Source organism: Lissotriton helveticus, chromosome 12 (genome assembly GCF_964261635.1).
Source record: "Lissotriton helveticus chromosome 12, aLisHel1.1, whole genome shotgun sequence".
NCBI classification, from domain to species: Eukaryota; Metazoa; Chordata; class Amphibia; order Caudata; family Salamandridae; genus Lissotriton; species Lissotriton helveticus.
This window is the reverse complement of record NC_136073.1, coordinates 135904147-135924877: the sequence shown is the minus strand read 5'-3', so window position 1 is coordinate 135924877 and position 20731 is coordinate 135904147. Positions and strand designations below refer to the sequence as shown.

General features: G+C 42.1%; 1 non-coding gene across 1 annotated transcript; it reads right to left on the bottom strand.

Annotated features, from left to right (window-relative positions):
- Window positions 1-7023: 7023 nt before the first annotated feature.
- Window positions 7024-7095, bottom strand: TRNAW-CCA (transfer RNA tryptophan (anticodon CCA)). Its single transcript has one exon. It is a non-coding gene; the product is annotated as a tRNA-Trp (tRNA).
- Between the last annotated feature and the right edge of the window lie 13636 nt (window positions 7096-20731).

Sequence of the window (20731 nt, the reverse complement as noted above, 5' to 3'; positions counted from 1 at the left end):
CGGGCCACCTCACGACCAAGGCTGGCCGCTAACATATTCCAAACAAGTTGCCACGAGGTGAGGAGGCCACCCAGAGTTTTAACATCTTTCTACGAGGGCCCCAGCAAACTCAGCCAACACCATCCATCTGTAAATACGGCTCAACGCGTTTCGGGACACCGCCCTTCGTCACGAGCCTCCAGGAAATAAATCAATGGCAGCTTTAAGTTAGGACACCTGCTTTATTTTAATACGCTCCGCCCCACTCGGCTACAATCGCCAAGTGCCTTCTGGTCTTAGCAGTCCTGTTCACATTTTGTTACCCCAGTGGGTTGTGCAAAAGTCCTGAATTCAGTGGGGAAAAAACAAAGGTTACAGAAGCGTTATAGTTAGGAAATAGAATTAGAAATTCACTGAACAAACCAATGGTTAGAGGGATGTTCTAGTTAGACTGCCATTTCACTCGTATAAAACAAAAGATATTCAGCAGTTATAATTATTTGAGCTAACTATTACTTACGCCTACGCAATGCAATGCTTATAACCTCACATATTACATCACTCATGACATCACTCATGACATCACTCATGACATCTCAAATGGCATCACTAATGACATCTCAAATGGCATCACTGATGACATCTCAAATGGCATCACTGATGATATCACTAATTACATCATCCATTGATTGTGAATATTTTCTAAATTTTACTGAGTGTTAAATATATATGCTAAGGTGAATGGTTGAGGGTGTTTCTATATGGGTGAATGAGTGTGTGTGCAAGTAGTATATACAAGAGTGAGTGGGTATGTGAGAGACTGGTTGTGTCATTGGGTGTATGAGTAAGTGAGTGGCTGTGTGAGTATTTATATGGGTGAGTGAGTTGGTGTTTAAGTGGGTGTAATGGTGAATGAGAGTATGAATGAGTGGTTGTATGGGTGCAAGTGTGTCGGTAACTGTAAATGGTAAATGAGAGAGTGCATGTGTGGCTGAATGGGTGACTAAGCAGTTACATAAATGTCTGTATGGGTGAGTGACAAGGTACATAAGTGACTGTATGGGTGCATGAATGGTTGTGTAAGTGTGTGCATGAGTGATTTAGTAGGTGTATGAGTAGTTGTATGGGTGAGCATATGGGTATATGAGTGGCTGTATCAGTGAGTAAGTCAGTGTGATAGAGGTTGTATGGGAGAGTATGAACATGTCTCAGTGACTGTATAGATAATAAGTAGATGTGTTAGTATATCTATGAGTGAGTAGACATGTGAGTAACTGTATGGGTGAGTGAATAGAATGGATGTGTGAGTGACTGTATGGGTGAGTGAGTAGGTATGTGAGTATTTGTATAGGTGACTGAGTATGAGAATGGTGGTATGGGTATATGAGTGGGTGTGTAAGTGCCTATATATCTGTTTAATGGGATATGTGAGTTGCTGTATTGGTCAGTGAGTAGGTGCATGAGTGGCTCCATCTATGAGTTAGTGGTTTTGTTATTGACTGTATTGGTGGGTAGATGTGTGAGTGGCTCTATGAATCAGTGAGCATGTCACCAGTGATGTCAGTGATGTCCCTGACCATGGCAAGAGTGATGTAATATGTGATGTATAAGCAGTGTATTGCAGGGCCATAAGTTATAGTTAGCTCAGCTAACTATAACTGCTGAATTTTTCTTTTTGTGTATGAGTGAAATGTCAGTCTAACTATGTTTTTTGAGTGAATTTCTATGTTTTTTTCTAGTATTCGTGTTTGTATAATGGTGGAGAAAGAAGGTGGGCCTCTGACCAGCTCTGGTGAATCCCACTGTGTTACACTTACTAGAGGTAACAGGAGTGCTCATTGGTCCCTAAGGACCCACACTTTCCAACAAGACTTCACCCTCCCACCAGCAGAGCACCAGGAGGCGTGTTTACAGAGTGATGGAGATAGAGGGTGCTGCCAGCGAAGACCCTTCAGCAATCCTGCTGTGTGGGATTTACTGAAGTTAACAGCAGGGCTTGTTGGTCCTCAGAGACTCTCAGCAGCCAAGGAGACTTCATCCCCCAACCAGTAATGTGCCATGAGGTGCATTTGCAGACTGGTGGACGTAGGCAGCAACCCTGTTGTTTGGGACTTACTGGAGGTAACAGAAGAGCTTGTTGGCCCCCAAGGACCCACAGAATTCAAGGAGACTTTATCACTCAACTAGTTGTGCGCCAGAAGGCGTGCTTGCAGAGTGGTGGGAAAAGGGGGTATGGCCCCAGACCACCTCTTAGCATTTCCGCTAATTAGGACTTACTGGAAGTAACAGGAAGGCTTTCTGGGCTTCATGGGGCTCTCAGGAGGCAAGGAGATTTCATTCCCCTACAAGTAGTGCACTAGGAGGTGCATTTGCAGAGTGGTGGAAAAAGGGTGTGTGGCCGCTGAAGACTTCTCAGCAATCCCGCTGTGTGGGAGGTACTGCAGGTATCAGGAGGTACCTTCTGGTGCCAAGCGGGCTTGATTCCCCAACCAGCAGTACACCAGGAGGTGCGTTTGCAGAGTGGTGGAGAAAGGGGCATTGCGTCCTAGTCCTCTCAGTAATCCCACTGTCTCAGATTTACTGTAAGTAACAGAAGGGGTTCCTGGACCCCAAGGACCCCCAACATCCAAGGGGACTTCATCCTTCAACTAACACTGCCCCAAGGTGGTGAGTTTGCAGAGTAGTGGAGAAAGAGGGCAGGGCCTCTGGCGATTTGCTAGTCCAGCTTATTTCTTTTGTTTCTTTTTTCTTTACAGGAGGAGGGCCTTGTGCTCCCCATTCTCTGGCCCAATTTGGGCCACTGGGATCTCTTCCCACAGGGCCAGACATTTTTTTAATGGGGAAGGGGGCATGAGCCCCCCTTTCAGGGCTGATTTTGCATCCGGGGCACCCGATCAAGCAAAGCAAATGCCTTTACAATTTTATTGAAATAATGAGCTGAGGGTTGTCACACGCCCCCCCCCCCCCCTGGGCCAATTTTGGAACATGATACCCCATCCCCAGGGCCCAGCCTGCAGTGCAGGTACCCTGGTCTCAACCCAGGGCACCCACTGCCAATTTTGGGGTTTGCGGAGGGAGCCTCAAGGCCCCTGCTTCCTGCCAGCTCCCCTCCTCCTGTGGCAGCGGCAATTGCTTTTACACATATGGAGCTGCTAGCATGCAGCTCTCTCTGTGTAAAAGCAAATTGTACTCCATTTAGTAAGCAAGAGCAAAATGCATGTGCATGTGCTCAAAGCGGAAGAGGGGGATTAGTGTGGGATCAAGGCTTAAACAGGTTACCAAATTTACAAAACATATTTCCTATATATTGGGATTGTACAATTGAAGCGAGTCACATAAAACTATACAAAGGAATAAGATGTATAACTTATATATTTGTTTACCAGTACATTGCAATAATCATAACAAAACATTTTTTTTAAAAACACATGATCATGTTATTAAAACATATACACTTAAAAATTAAAAACAGATTATTTTGAAACAAATTGTCACATATACACTTGAAGAGTAGGAATGAAATTCTTTTGAAACAAATTATCGACGCGGAGTTTTGGTGTTCTAAAATATCATTTTTTCGGACCCACCATTTTTCGATGTGCCCGCATGATGGATCACCCCGACACTTTCAACACAGCAGCGGAACCAAGAAGGGGACGTTTTTTGAAAAGGTATTGTGGGGGGTCCCTCAGGGACCCAGTGGGGCCAATGGTAAAGGTGTAAAATCCACGTGTATGGATTTAAAAGGTGAGAGAGTCTTTCAGGCACTTGCCTAACCCACATTCTCATGAAAGTGTGCACAAGCACACTGGAGGGCGTGCCTTGTGGGGTCTTGGCAGTTCTGCAGAGTCACAGATGTCCCAGCAACGACTGACTGTCTCGTTGTTAACCAAGGAACATGGAAGGAACCTGAGTAGGTCTGTCGGTTGATTAGGGAGACTGATAGCGTTGCCCACTGGCCTTCATATATACTTTGCATTTTTTCCCTTAGAAAATATAATCTCGAAACTGCAAGTGAAATGAGGAAACACTATGAAAGTATTTAATCGCAGTCTAAATTATTTCATGATCTATAAGCATACATCATGTGGGGTGTTTTAGTTTTAATTTAGATAAGCGACTCCAATTAAAATGTTTTGGGGTTATAAAAAAAGGCAGCGAATTAGGAAAGAGAGCATGAAAGTAAATGTGTAAATATGAAATCAAAAACAAAACATGGAAGGAAGGAAATGCAAAAGAAGATGGGGCAAAAGCAAAAACATAAAGTAAGCAAATGCGTAAACATGGAATCAAAAACAAAATAAGGGCAAAAACATGTGAGGATCGAAGCCGAAAATTTAAAATGGGGTCAATCACTATTAATTTGTTTTCAAATGGAGATGTTTTCGAATACAGTTTGTTCTCGATTAAAATTAGGGTATTCCACATGGTAGCTCTTGTCTGTCAAGAAGACGCTGCTGGTGCATTTCTGTAAGGCATTCTGTGGGGCGAAAGGGACTGAAGGAAACCGAAAAACTGCACTTCTTTCTTGTATGTACTAGTGACAACACCAGGTTCCCAGTCCTGGACTTTCATTTCACAACCAAACGTATTCTGGGACTTGTAGTTTTGCTTTGCTTCAATAGAACAATTTTAACTAACAAACCTGAGGGCAACAATTTATTCTTTAAATACCTGGACTGGAAACACGGTGTAATGAAGACACCGAGTTACGTGAAAACCAGATAGCATATATACTCATTCATTTAGGGTGTCACGTTATTTCTATATTAATTGCACAGGGATCTCTGTTGATCAGAGATGTGTCATTTACCAACACAACTATTGTCACCCTATACTATCAAATATTTTCTACTGTGGCCACTCTTTATATAATCATTATCACTCATTCCCGACTGAATCTAAAAACATTTTAGTATATTTGTATAACGTGATTATTATTGTACCAATAGCTATTCCTCTCTTTAAAATGCTGTGTTTAGCACAAATAAGTACAGTGTTCTTTCATCCTTTTGGTTTTGGTGTCTGTTATTAAGAATTGGAAAATAAATAGATGTTGTCAGCCCCCACTGTACCGAAGTTTGTAAAAGAGCAGAACATTTCTCTGTAATAGGCTGCATATGTAAGTAATTTAGCAGGATCCATGTGGCTTAAAGTTCAACCTAAGCCTTATTATTCCAAATATCCCTGCAGTAGCTTAAAGATGAGTCTTCACAACAAATCAGAAAATATGAATACCACCAAACAGCACAGTGGATAGCTGTGACAATGATTTTTGATTGATATGTTTTTTCATAACATACAGAGGCGATGAGCATTGGCTCCCACACACTAACATGCAAAAAAACACATAAATCAATCAAATATCTGATGTAGAAAGTAACAGCCGCTTGCATTGGATAAGGTCTGGGCGGAGTTCCACTACGTAGAACTCCGCAAAGTGACAAAAAAAACTCTGTCGCGCTCTTTGGAGTTCCGCAAGCGGTGGAGTGAGATAGGTCATGCTGCTCGCACTGATTTTTAGTGCTGCAAGTTTACCCCGCACTGTAAAATCAGCACAAACGGCACCATGCGCAGTGCAAGAGAGTGCAGCTTCTTTCTTCCGCTCGAATAGTTGTACTCGAGCGGCAACTTCCACAATGCTAGCACCAGATTTCTCTATGTGAGTGGTAGCGACCTGCAGCGATCGCCTGTGCTGAGAAATCATGCCGGAAGATGGTCTAGCCTTAGATTGTCCTTTGTCGTCAACTTACCGTTGTCGAGTCGCGAAAGAGGTAAAACTCCGCTCCAGTCTGCTACGTGGAAAACAAACCTGTCCCTTCATTTTTCCAGACCAACCACAAGTGGCGGCTGGATAGGGGCCAGTTGAGGGGGAGGTGAGACGGGGAAGGTGGGGAGGGCAACTAAATAAAAAAATATAGAAAGATTAATACAAGCTTACCTGCCGGTCGTGTCCCGCCGCAGCCTCTTTGCTGCCTCTCCTCCTCAGAGGAAACACCCGGGCTCCCAGGCTCCCTAAGCCACTTACAACGCTGCAGTGCAGCATTGTGATTGGTTCCCCTAAGTTCCCCTAAGCCAATCACAATGCTGCATTGTGCATACAGGGACAGGGAGCCTATGCATGTTCCCCACAAGACTGTGTAATGCAGCCTGCTGGGGAACCTGCAAAGTGTGCATGAATGTTTGGACAGCCTAAGACAGGCGGTCAAACAATCATGCACACGTTGAGTGTGCTCACAACTCCTCCACAGGCCCCTGCTCCACTGCCATAGCGGAGAGGCCGCTCCTACCAGGCACTCTTAAAATATGATGCTCACCAGTATGGCTATCGTGTTACTCCTGCACCCTGTAGTTTGCATTTTCGTAAGCAACATTTGCAGTAGATTGATTTACACACTCGTATGACCCATAGTCTCTGTATATCATGGTTGTGATGTAAAATGCTCTGACAGTCTACATTGGGATTAGTAGCGCTATAAAATAAATTCATGAGAGAGGAACTAAGGGACATCATTTGAGGTGGTAGTGAGGAAATCTGTGAAGAAGGTTATCTTTGGGGGAGGGGGAATGCGCCATCAAAGATTGTTGTAGTGGGCGCTACCAACGCTAAAAGCCAGTCCTACAGCCAGAATTAAAAACAACATATCTGCTGGCACACTGACATTTTCGCCTCCACAGCCACTAAAACTCTGACACCCCTGCAGATCGACTGCTTGTAGGTGCACTTTTTTAAAACTGACCATACCCTGTGATTTCCAGCTCTAGAAAAAATGTCTGATATAATATTTCCGGTTTTCAAATCCCTGATTCATATAGCAGCGCTCATAGGACTACATTGTAGGAATAATTCAGGAGTACGTATCTTCCTTGCTTAGCAAGATTAGGTCCCCCATCTGGCAACTTTTGGTACTGCATTACATTATGAAGGTTAAATGCATACTGTGAAAACGTTGTTTCGAAATAGTAAACCTCACAATTTAGATAACATCTATTTTAGGAAAAGTCTTACATTTTAATACTCCGTACAACACAAAAATAAACAATTGACCCCGACGTGATTTGAACACGCAACCTTCTGATCTGGAGTCAGACGCGCTACCGTTGCGCCACGAGGTCTGCTCCATTCCCCTGTACTCCCTGATATGGATAAAGAAGCGATAGGGCTGCAAGTGAAAAACGATTTACTCTTATGGTAGACATCAACGAAAGCTGAAAATAAAGGCCAATACTGTTGATCAGTATTTGATACTACTTTAGAATAATGTTAGTTAATTCTTCCCGTAAAGCACACGCGATACAGGAGCCCAGTTAGGAAATTCATGTTTCGCACGTGCACTTTGTGAGTTAGTCAGTCTGCCCACACTGGCGCTCAGTGGGTTAACCAGGGGCAAGAGGTCATGAAAGTTGCTGACGCCCTGCAAAATTGCTTGGTTGTTGGTATTCACAAACGTTTGCAAGGAACATTGCCCCTTCTATATGACAGTAGAAATACGTGCCCCGGGGCAGCGAATCAATGGGTGCAGAGTTTAAAAATTAATATACTAACTGCGATCATGAGTGTAATGGGGCGGAGTCAAAGGCATGGCTGAAAACACACAAAATTCTATAAATATCTCGTAGACCTCTCATCTAAAGGTAACTGGAGATAAAATATTTGTTCCAACTACACACTTAGCTGATCTTTAAATATATCTTTTGTGATTTCTGTTGACATTTAAAGGGAATATTTTAGGTGATTGCTAAAGAATAGATAGTTGACATCGAAATGCATTCACAATATGTGTGAAGGTAGCAATTATGCAGCAAGAAAATGCAAATTGTAGGGTATAATGTGGCACATTATTTGATAGTATTATTTAATTTTTACACATGGTAATACTGTCTGGCAAAGATTTCGCCTCATTCGTACCAGTTGAACAACTAAACACAGGAATAAGCAACTGAAAGATGACGAGTTAACTTTTGTCCGGGGCCTTCTACTGCGCACAAACAGTTGTTGCCACATTTTTAGTAACTTTTTTCTGGTTTATGCGAGAAACATTTGTTTGTTAACATCCGCTGATTATGCAGCAGATGATGGATTATGTGACAAATGTGGTGAATCCATAATAATGCAGACAACTCAAAAGCTTCAGAATCACATAATTTCAGTGGCCTTGCCAATATGTCATCCCATATCTCCTCACTAGGGGGCAAATATATGAGAAAGTAATGCAGCCTTGCTGCCCTGGGCTGTATTATGGGTAAGGGCAGGAATGTATTGTATTTATCCTAATGCAGCTCATTCATGTCCTTTCCACAGATCTGGTGCTCAATGGGCTTCCCACCATGGTGCCAGTGTGCCTCCGTTGCATGCAGAATTCTTTTTGTGTAGGAAGGGGGCACCTTCCTGCACAAAAACAATCCCCTAAGGCATTTTCCTCTATCTATGTGTGATGCAGAATGCAGCACAGATAGAAAGAGGAAGTCACGAGGCGAAATAAACATATTTTTACTCATTACGCCTCCCCTAGGAGGCATATAATTCCCAGGTCTACCGGCAATGGGAAATCTGGGAATGCATCATAATCCACGGGAGTTGATTGGGAACACCCACGCAATGCGAATGGTATGCCTCCCTGGGGCAGAGTAATGCAACGCAGTGATTTACGCTCCATTACTCCTATTTTATCAAGCCGCTCAGGGCCACGCAAAGTGGCCTTGCGTGGCTTCATGAATCGCATTTTGGTTTGCATCACGCATATACCACGTTGTGTAGTGCAAACGCGATGCAAACCCTTAATAATTAGGGCCCTAGGTGCATTAAGGATACAGAGTTTTGGAATGAGTATCTTTAGACTGAAAGATGCATGCAGGCTGAGTTTTCTGGTTTTTATTAGCATATATGAAATGCAGCTAACACACTGGTTTCTCTGGAAGTTTGTTCACCCCTGAGGCTTTCTCACAAGGATTGCAGAAATTGAGTCCCAGATTACATAGACTAGGAAAACATTCAGTGTCTGTTTTTCAGCAGTCTTTCTTCCATTCTCCCCTGTCATCTTCTCTGCACCCAATAAAGTATGAGAAGCAATAGCACAAGCTTCCTTCACACACAAAAAGGAACAGTGCAGGCAGCCGACATGCAAGATTCTCTCACACAACCAGAGTGAGAGAGCAGAAAACGTTGTAGTATTCATTCACAATGGTTTCAGATGTGCCTCAGATCATCACTAAAGGAACAGGTGAAAGGTGCAACAGTCAACGTTACACCAATGTCCACCCCACCATCACACCTTAAGGGCCAGATTAGGAGTCTGGTGGTCCTTGGACTGCCAGACGCATGGAGGCACGGCGGTGGTGGGTCCTGCCACTGCCGCACCCATGGTCCGTCCGACTGACTGATTACGACTGGCAGTCAGACCGCAGGCTTCCCCAGGGAACCGCTGTTTCCTGGTGTAGGAGCAGTCATCGGAGGCCGCAATATGCTTGGCGGGACTGCCACGACCCCGCCAAGCATAGTGCGAGTTTCCTCTTGCCAGGGTATTCATGGCGGTTCCACCACCATGAAAAGTTTGGTGGAGAGGAAACAAAGGGGGCCCTAAAGGGCACCCCTGTGCATCAGACATATGTGGATGTACACAGGGGGTCATAACATGTGCCCCCCTGAGTGCTAATTTGGGCTAAGAAAGTAGTATGGTTAGCATCATAAAGTTCAGTGTCTCCTTGCTGATGGTGCCCAAAAGGTGTCTATAAGTGTTAATTACAAACATAGGGCCATATTATCTAGAAAGGGCGCTACATTATCGCCGCTGTTATCGGCAGGAAACTGCCGCTAAAGTGGCGATAATGGGCTTGATAATATGCCCTTGTGAATTCCCATAGAAGCCCCGGTTCTGGTGTTAACCTGGGCTTCTATGGGAATTCACAAGGGCATAATATACAGCCCATTATTGCCGCTTTAGCGGCAGTTTCCTGCCGATAACAGCGGTGATAATGTATTGCCCTTTCTTGATAATAAGGCCCATTGTTTTTGTAACCATCTTTCCATTGGGAATTGGAGTGACATCTCCATCGGATCCTACATAGGCACAATTGGTCACGTTAATGTGCAATTACACCATTTGAAGCCTCCAGGATTTTAAACAATGGCATAGACATAATTGTATTGAATGCAGAGAAGGGGTTACCGGGCTGTCTTGGCAGTTTCTGTGGATAGGCATGCAGGAAACTGTCATTGGTCAATATTTTCTGGATACAGGTACTTTATGCTAATCCATTGAACCAGAGTTCTTATAGATGCTCACTCCTCAGAAGAATGTAACATCATCAGGGGTATTCATTCGGGATGCTCTATATTTCCCCTACTATTCAATATATATCATGAACTATATTGAAGACATATAATTGGTAACACAGCCAGCCATAATCACTATGATATATAAGAGGTATCATATCAAACTATCAGCCTATACTGATGATGTAGCAAAACTAAATGTAAAGCCAATGCAAAGTCGAGCATGAAATTAAAACGTTTGGAAAGTCGTCTGGATATCATTGGAATACTTCTAAAACTCAAATAGTAAAAAATCCTCAAAGAAATATAACATTTGAAGGCAAAACTGCTGAAGATTGAATTTATTTAGATGCATGCATTTGCAGAGACATTAACATGATCTTAAAAAAGAACTACCAGAAAGTATTTCAGATACTAAAAATGAAAAAAAAACTACTTTCAATTGGCCACATTGTGCAATGTAATCTAATCAAAATGGATAATAAAAATATTGCCTACATTTTTATATCTTTTCCGATCCATAATTCTATATGTCCCTAATATTTATTTATGGAAACTAGAATCAGCAACGAATTATTTCATTTGCTAGTAGAAAAATAGATGAAAAGAAATAAAATACTTAAGAATGTCTTAATGTCGAAGTGGAATGGCACTACCAGACTGTTGAATGTAATATTAGGCTTCTATGGGAAGAGACTGTTTATTATATATACACGAAGCAGTTGTGGGAAAAAGAACCCTCCATATATAATATGGAAGGGCAGGAATGTGCTGTATCTATGTGATATGGTGCATTCATGTCCTTTTCCCATGTGCTGGCGTACAATGGGCTGCCGTGAGCCAATGCAGGCCCTCTTGAAACATGATGCAAGGGTGCCTGCATTGTGGGGCTGATTTTGTGCAGGAAGGGACACCTTCCTGTGCAAACTTCCTGCACAAAATAAATCATAAGAGGTGATTTACTTTTTCTATGTGTGTTGCAGAATGCCGCACACATAGAAAAAGGAAAGCACAAGGAGAAATAAAAACATTTCTCCTTGTTTCACCTCCCTAACGCCACCCCTGGAGTGGCGTTAGGTTCTGACGTATTGCCAGGTTTCGATTTCTCCTAAATCCGGGAATATGTCAGGTTCCATGGGTGTTGCGTGGGAACACCCAGAGCATCTCCCATGGACTGCCCTTTCACGGAGTATTCTGGGCGAAATGGGCACATATTTATAAGGCCATGAAAAGCTACAAAAATTTGCTTTACTTGGCTTTATAAGCATGCCGTGGCACATTGCTCCACCGGAACATTAAAAAAGTGATGTTCTGGCAGCACAAAAGTGCCACTAGGGCCTCATAAATGAGGTCCTATAGGACTTATTTACTAGCCCTTTGCACCGCAGGCACATCTCTTTTAACTTGGGGAAAAAGTTACGTATGAAGAAGTTTTTTTAAGTACTTGCAAGCTAGATCATACAGTATTAAATAGGATCAGATGACATAGATCTCTGAGCTAACCAGGTATTGGAAGTTCTTCATAATGAAGACATTAAAAGGATCAATATCAGATCATTGTGTGCAGTATTTATGTAAATGTGCAGAAATGGTTTAGAATCTTTTTCAGATATTTGGAGCTGCAATAAACGGTTAGAGATTGCATGCAAAATGCTACTGAGGTCAATTTGGAAGGGTCATCAGGCATTTGGAGCTGCCATCCTCAAGTTCTATCACTAAAAAAGAATCCTTAGACTTTACTACACACCATTAAAACTGTATAAATAAAAGCAACATAATTCTTCAAAATGTCCCAGAATTGATGCTGATGATGTACACATCTTTGCAGGTGTCTATGGCTCCGGTTATTCTGGGAAGGGGTCATCAATGGGCTGACCCAAATTACAGACAAGGAGGTTGAATATACATATAAAATTATCATGATCAAACATGATGAGCAAAGCTACGGGGATATGCAATGCATTTGCTTTATTGCCGTTATTGTTGCACGTAGATGTATTTGCAAAAAATCTACCTTTTCTGTATGAATATAATTTGCTTGTTTCTGGACACTATTTTTGCTGGCTTGAGAACCCTGAGCACTTTACCCTGGTAACTAGGATGACAGTGCCAGTGTTTCCCATTTAAAACATTGTTAAATTGGGTTCTTCCCAATTTAAACACTTATCTTTCCCAGAAGTTAAATGTGATCTGTGGACAGTAGCACATATGGTGCCATCCACATGATTGGCCTGTAAAAGTTGACTTCAGACCTACCATGTTGAACTGGACAGCGGCAAATTGAAAACCTGCTGTCAAACGTATTAAAATGAGCCTTATTGTCAGACAGAAATCCAAGATTTTTCATATTATTAAGTCACCCCTAAGTACACCTTGTTGCCTTCAAGGTAGGGCACTGATATTTAAAAAGTAGAGAATGTGCAAATTAAGTTTGACATGTTCCTTCTGTGGCTAGGCCACCAAGTCCTATTTTCACTAGCAGGGTTAGAGCTGAATCCTTGAAAATGTCAAAGTACAAATTATAAACTTTAATCTGTAACTTTTGTGTGGAAATGCTACAAAAGTAATTTCAAACACAATTTTCATAATTATTGAAGGTGGTAGGCATGTTTTTGACTTCTTTGTGGGCTCAAACCAATTCTTAGATTCTTTGACTCCCACACCGACAAGTTATTCTCCAGTCTACCATTCTTTCTAGGTTGGACTATTGTAATACACTGCACCTAGGATCTAACAAGACAGTGATCAGAAGACTCCATTTGGCCCAAAATGCTGCTGCAAGGATGCTACTCTCTCTTCCAAAGTTTTTGTCGATCTCTAGCTTCATCCACAGGCTGCATTGGCTCCCTCTGAACAAGTGTATCCAACTTAAGGTCCTGTGCATGGCACATAAAATCCTAGCATCTCAAGGGCCCCCCCCCATTCTGTCCAATTTGCTTCTTCGATGCCCTCGAGGGTCCTGGGCTCAGCTAACCTCAATTTGGCCTTTGCCCCACGTGTCAAATAAATAAGAGCAGGATCACCTTTTTAAAGAATACTACATCACCATGCCTTAACTATCTACAACCCTGATTCCTCTCCTCTTACTTGTATATTTCATGCTTTTCTTGGACAATGTACAGTGCTCCGTTGCCTTTTGGCTAGGTTTGAGCTACAGAAATACCTCATACATACTATATTATTTAATCAACAAAAAATAAAACTATGCTTTTTTAATTTGTAAATAAAGGCTCAACTGTTAACAATTACACAATAAGTACTTTTAAAAACAGTTATATACAATTATTTTAAATCAAAAAGTAGATAAAAAAATTAAAACAAACATCATAAGAAGCAAGGCAATTAACAAAAACAATTTTTCAAATGTTGAAATATTAACAATTAAAAATATTACATGTAAAAAAGACTATTACTTTATCAAAATATATTCATAAATAAATGTAATTATCAATTTTAAGTAAACAATTATTCTGTAGTCTATTCAAACATAAAAAATATAGTACCAAAATATCTTCTCATCAAACAACCCAAATTAAATAAATATATATGTATATATTTTGATAAAAACAAAAATCCATTCAACAAATAATTGAATATTATACCATACAATTAAACAAATGTGTCCTTAAAAAATAAAAAGTAAAACATTTTAGATAAAAATAAAAATCCTACAAATTAAAATATGACAACAAAAAACAGAAATATTTTAAAACACTTCTCATCCTACTCTTATACAAACTGCTTCCCCTCTCCCCAAATATGCTAGAAAAATAACTTAAACCAAATAAACTAAGAACGATAAAAAATCTATTAAAAAAGCAAAGCCACAAAAACACAAAATATATTATACAAACAAATATAAACTATATGATACTCTTTTACTTGCAAAGTTAAAAACATATTTCTTTCCTATGATATAATATTCTATGTTAATCTTGTCATTACAATATTTTAGCCAAAATATAAAATACCAACAATATTTTCTCAACAGTCTTAAGGGTGAAAATCCTGTGCACCTTGAAAATGACACTCCATTTAAAGTCAGTATCGTTGTGCTGTTTGTATTTGTATCGCAACACTAATTTAGCTGTTAATTTCACCCTCCTAATATTACTGCAATATTCTGTAAACCTTGTTTTGACATTGCAGGATGTCATACCCACTCGTCTTAATTTGCATGGGCAGGTGATCATGTACATTACAGATTCGCAGTTGGTATGAGTCAATTTACAAACCCTACAACTTTTGATAATGACCATAAAGACTTTTGAATTCCAGATTCTCTTATCTTCTTGGGTCTGGCATTAATGACTATGTTGAAGAAGGGTCCCATGATGAAGCATGCTACTTCAGTGGATAAGATGCTACTTTGGTGGGGGAGGACCGCTATTTCTCTTAGTGAATAGGCTTAATAGGGAGTATTATGTGTGGAAAAAGACTTCTGTTTCACACCCTCTGTTAATGTAAGAGGAACTGGGACACCTTGAATGTGATGGATATTAAGTTTAATGTTTAACTTTAAAGTTGCTTCAAAATGCTACAGAGAGCAGGAGAGAAGGGGGGGTAGGAAGAATAAGAAGCAAAGGATGCAGGTGTTAGATACAGGTGACAATATGATGCTTGTTCTTGTAGGTCTCCAGCGAAGCACCTAATACTAGTATTTGGCTGATTCAAAGTGCTACAAAAAATGGGGAGAAAGTGAAGAAGAAGAGAGGAGAGGAAGCAAAGTGTTAATAATAATAATGAATTTTTATAAAGCGCATGGTTACGCCATCTTGGCGTGTCCCCGCGCTGTAGTGAGAGAGGAGGAGGCACCCCAACCTGCATTGCACGGCGTCTGCGGGATTAACTAGCGAATAAGTAGGTTTTAATTCCCTTTCTGAACTTAGCTTCAGAAGTCTCCATCCAGAGATTTAGCGGAAGTTTATTCCAATTCTGAGCTGCCAGGACCCGGAAGGATCTACCCCTCATTCTGACTTTCTTTACCCTTGGTACTGTCAACAGACCAGTCCCACTTGATCTCAAGGATCTCCCTGGTACATAGGTAGTAATAAGATCCCTCAAGTAGGCGGGACCAGATCCCTTGGTAATGCAATGGCAGGTGCAAAGAGAGTTAAACATTACTCTTTTCCTTACCGGGAGCCAGTGCAGGGTATCAAGGGCTCTTTTAGAGGCAGCCCTCCTTGGCTGCATGAGAACAAGTCGTGCAGCAGCATTCTGCATAACCTCCAGTCTACTAAAACATTTCACAGTGGCACCCAGATAGAGTATGTTCCCCTAATCCATACGAGATGTTATAAGGGCATGTACCAACGTCTTTCATGCCTCTATCGGCAGGAGATTCATTGTTTTGTGCAGGCTTTTGAGGACTCCAAAACATTTCCCTACTACGCGCCTGGTGTGCACTTCATAGGAGAGAGTGGGGTCGAGCCACACCCCTAGGTTTTTTGCCTGGGTGTATGGTATAGGTGTCGGGCTCAGACTACAAGGCCACCACGCCGACGTTCAACCCGCCGGATCACCCCCTATCACAAGCACCTCAGTCTTGCTGCCATTTAGTTTCAGGCAGTCCTTAGCCATCCAGGAGGCAAGCTCCTGCATGCATGCCCTGAAGTTAGAGGCAGTCACGTCAGGTGCCCGCGACAGGGAGATCACCAGCTGGCTGTCGTCAGCGTAAGTGACTACCTCCACACCAAAACCCTGCGCTATTTCCACCAGCGGTGTTACGTACAGGTTGAACAGGGTAGGGCTCAGTGCAGAGCCCTGAGGCACACCCTTCTCTAGTTTAAAATCCTTGGAGTAGTGTGCTCCCTGTCTAACCTGAAAGCTGCGCTCAGTCAGGAAGGACTTCAGCCATTTCAGGGCGAGGCCCGAGACACCGCCCTTGTTCAGGCACTGTAGCATGGTGTAATGAGCTACAGTGTCGAAGGCGGCACTCAGATCTAGCATAATCAGGGCCATAGTACGTCCTGCGTCAGCCCCCTTCCTGATGGACTCTGTGGCAAGCAGTAGTGCGGTCTCCGTGGAGAAACTGGCGCGACAGCCCGATTGAGACGGCTGAAGAAGGCTAGAGTCTTCGATATAAGTCATGAGCTGTTGGTTTACCACTTTCTCAGCTACCTTAGCTAGATATGGCAGAAGTGAGATAGGCCTGAGATTCTCCAGTATGTACTGGCTGAGGTTAGGCTTTTTCTGGAGTGGCAAAACAACAGCTCTTTTCCAGCTCACTGGGACCGTACGTGATGTAAGCAAGACTTCCAAAACATGCCTAATGTAAGGTTCAAGTATCTCCATACTCTCGCCCAACAATTTAAGTGAAGCGGGGTCTCTCGGAGAGCCAGACTTAATGCTGAGACATATTTTACTGAGCATCTCCGCGGGAGGGATGGTAAAATTGCTCAGTGTCTGACCCGTTACGGCTTCATCCGCTATCTCCTCGAATGTTGTAGAGTGGGAAGTGAGAATGTGATGATATTTAACAGATATCCTCAATATACCTCCTGAACTCAAAAGGAAAAAGGGGTTGGAGTGAGTGGATGAAGAGAGAAGGGAAGAGAATTTTAGCGTTTTATAGATTTACATTTTCATGCAGTAAAATATTAATAAATAATAATACTATTTTATTGTATCTAATACATAAATGCTGAATTAACATGAATATAGTTGGAACAAGTTTATTAAAGTGTACAGAAATGTGTTTATCACCATATTTAGTTAGGCCACATTTAAGTGCAACCACCCTTTCAGATAGGATGGATGCTGTTTGTCATTCACACCTGCTCTTCCCCTTCCCGTACTGTTCAGCTGTGCATCTTCTCTTCCCACAAGGTCTGCAGAGTGAAGACAGGATGATGTAAGGGATATGTCCACTGGTATGTATACAAGCTTCTGATAAACGTTCCGTGTTTCTCAACAGTTCCAGTTCCAAGAACCTTTCCCTGTAGTTCTGCTGCATAGACTAGGGGCCTCACTACAAGTTTGGTGGTCTGAAAGCAAGAGAACCGCATCCACCCTTGCCCATAGCCCAATGCACTGGCGGTCCAATGATTACTGTGTTATGAGTTGACCACAGTGTCAGCGTGTGGATGCAGAGATCTTGCAGCAGTGGTGAATCCTTTTTAAAAGCATATTGATGTCTGTGTGTGCAATTCAACTGCATATGTGTCGGATGCACACATATGCATCATACATGTGAGAAAATACCATCTACCCGCTGCTGGGGTTCAGCCCCTATGAGGGCATCTCTGGCAAGGGGTATATGGCACACAAATAATTCACTTGTAGATCATTGCAAACAGGGTCGTATTCCTTTGGGTGAAGATCCTGCTGTGAAGGGGAGACTTTAGAAAGGGATCCATGTTGGATTCTGCCTGGGAGAACAAGAAAGAGGTGAGTACGCACCCCAAATCCTCTTTCACCACCACCTTGGAGCAGGCAGTTGAACTGCCACAGTCTACTTATGGAAGAGGCAACTCTTAATACTCATGTTGGTGCAGATCCCCTGTACTGCCATATGGCAGCTGCCTATCTCTTACCTTAAAACTAGTGGTCGGCGGTCTGCTGGTTGCCTCCGCGATTCAGCTGCGATCTTCACAAATGGCAATCTGCCCACCTAGCAATACGGTGGTCAGACTACCGAGCTCTCTATATTCTGACTGCCATCGGCCACTGGGGTCACCAAAATAGGTACTAAGTGCCTAAGCCTATTCATTAGTAAGAAGCGCCATTGTAGAATGTTTCATATTGTGTTCAAGCATCTCCATATGGCAATAGCATGGAAGGAGAAAGTGATTTTGTGTTAAGGTAATGATATTTATAATTCTGATTTGAAAAAAGAGACTAAACTTTAAATCATACCATGGTTATTCTACTGTTTTATTAATTTCCTATGCTAGGATAGCTAAAAACCTTTGATAATGCTCTGAGTTTTGATGTGCGGTCAGTCGCATGTTCAGCACATGTTTCTACTGCCTGAGGATTTTGAAAAAGGTTATGCCTTTTATTCTGTCTGAGCTGCACCAGTCAATCATTATTGCCCTGGTCACTTCTCGGCTGGACTACTGCAACGCTCTGTACCTGAACATCAATGGTGTTTCCCTTAACAAACTCCAGGTGGTACAGAATGCGGTGGCCTGTCTTATTTTGAAGATTGCCAAGCATCCGTCAGCCAGGGATGGGATTCGTTTCTTCCACGGGCTCCCGTCAGGAAACATATCTGCTTTAAGGTTCTGAGCATGGTATTTAAGGCCTTGCATAGTAAGTGCACCTCATATCTGAAGTCTCTTTTTCAATGGTATATTCCGGGGAGGCATTTGAGATCCTTCTCACAGAAAAAACTTGTGATACCTAGATTTCATGGGACCAGATGGGGTGGCCACTCCTTTTCTGTAGCAGCCTCCAAGTTAGGGAATTCCCTACCCCTTTTCATCTCTAACGCAGACTCCTTGGCTTTTAAAAATCATCTGAAAACCTGGCTTTGTTTCATCTTCGTTTTCGCTGCTCGATCGCCTCTCATTCTGTTTCCTCTAGGTCTGCTATAGCGCCTTGACACCTTCAGGTATTAGTGTGCTTTACAAGTGTTATTCTATCCAATCCTATGCAAGAATTGTATATAAGAACTGCTTGATTTTGGGAGTGAAACAGGTTTTTTTCGGGTTTGACTTTTAGGGATGCTATCACACTCCTTTTAGATTTTGCTACTCATTTGGGACTTAGAATTATTTCTGATTCTGACTACACTGTACGCACTTTGCATTTGAGTCCCTTCATTTTATGTATTCTGTATAAGATTTTTTTTTAAATTAAACCCTTTAGCTTTTCAAGGATCTAGAACTCAATTACTGAGTGGGCCCTATTTCTACTAAAACTGTTTTACAATGCTAATTAATGTTTTGGGGAGTGCCTCAAAGCAGGGAACATTGCTTATGAAACTGAGAATCAACACTGTCTCTGATCCAGTAAGTGGAACTGAAAGATGTAAATTTTGGGGTGTGTACATATTAGAGTACATTTTTTGCTCCCACAAAGTTGAGATAATATTCTGTCTCTATTAAACTTTAGCTCCCAAGGAGGATGAAGGCTGCCTCAGCCTTGCTCAAAGTAGGAGTTGTAAGCTCAAGATTTCATACAGGTGTCTGCAGAAGGTGCTCAAGTTCTCATCTACCAATCGGGACACAAGGAAGTGAGGAGTAGGATTAGAGCTGCTTCCGGTTCCATGAGTTTTTGAAGTGCTGCTCTCCGCTCCTAGCTAGACTCATATTCTTGCTTGGCCTCCAACCCCTGCTATGTTTAGAATTATGCTAAAGAAACGCAAAGTTGAAGAGGGTATGTCCCTTATCTCTTAAGCACTTTATTTTAAATACACTTAGATTTAATCGAGAAAATACAACAGCGGGTGGCGATGCAGCTTGTAGCAAACGTTGTTTTAGTGTATCGTGTCTGATTTTTCCATTCTTTCTTGTGTGAGACTTGGTTACACAGGTACTTTGTTGTTGCTTCCTGTGCTCCGAAGCAGTGTAGCAGTTTCCTCACAACTGTGATATTTTTTGCAGGATGTTCTTTGTTTTGTATAGGGGTGGGTGCAACTCGTGGATTTTGACTCTGCAGAATTCCACGGGCTTACATAAAAACTCTAGTGATTCAGATTCTGTGGACTTCCGCCAATTGGCAGAAATAGGCATGTAGCGCTGCTCGTGCAGTGATTTAGCACTAGGAGCATGTTCTGCACTGAAAACCCTGCACGAACTGCACCACGCGGCATGCCAGAGGGCGCAGTTACTCGAGTTGATTTTGCCACCGTCTGAGTAGATTTTCTACTCCAGCGACACCTTCCGACTGCAAACTTTGTGACTGCCCTCAACTGACCCAGTTAGAAAAATCTAATCGGATGTCCTCCTAGCAACGGGAAATCGCACAAGGGGACGGCAAATCTCACTTGCAATGACCAATTTACCATTCTTGCAAGGACAGATCCCGCCACTCAGCAATTGGCGGAATTTGACCCGAACTCCGCATTGCAAGAGTAATGTGGAGTCACCAAAATTCCGCTAGCACATCCGAATATTTCGCCAACCTCTAGCTGTGTAGCTCTTTTCTCTTACCCGAAGACATGAAAGAAGATGAGCGAGAAATAAATCAAGGGCTAGATATTGGGTGCTACTGAACTTTCTAACCACTTTCACTTCGAATACTTTTAATGTAACCTTTCCAAAATCAAACTGACAAAAATAGGCCACTGTGAGGGTGATTTTTTATAAAATGTATATGATGACAGTCAGCAAAAAAAAACACCGGATTGTATTAACACCATAACAGCAAGGAGGAAGCAGTTTGATTAGGAGAGAAAGGCATTTTTTACTGTCCTTGATTTCAATAAGCTGTATGTTCTGGGGTAATTCTTCAATTTCTGCCAGGTTTCCACAGCAGTAGTGACAGTGTTTATAGAAATTTATAACAGCTTGTGTGATATCCTTTATAACT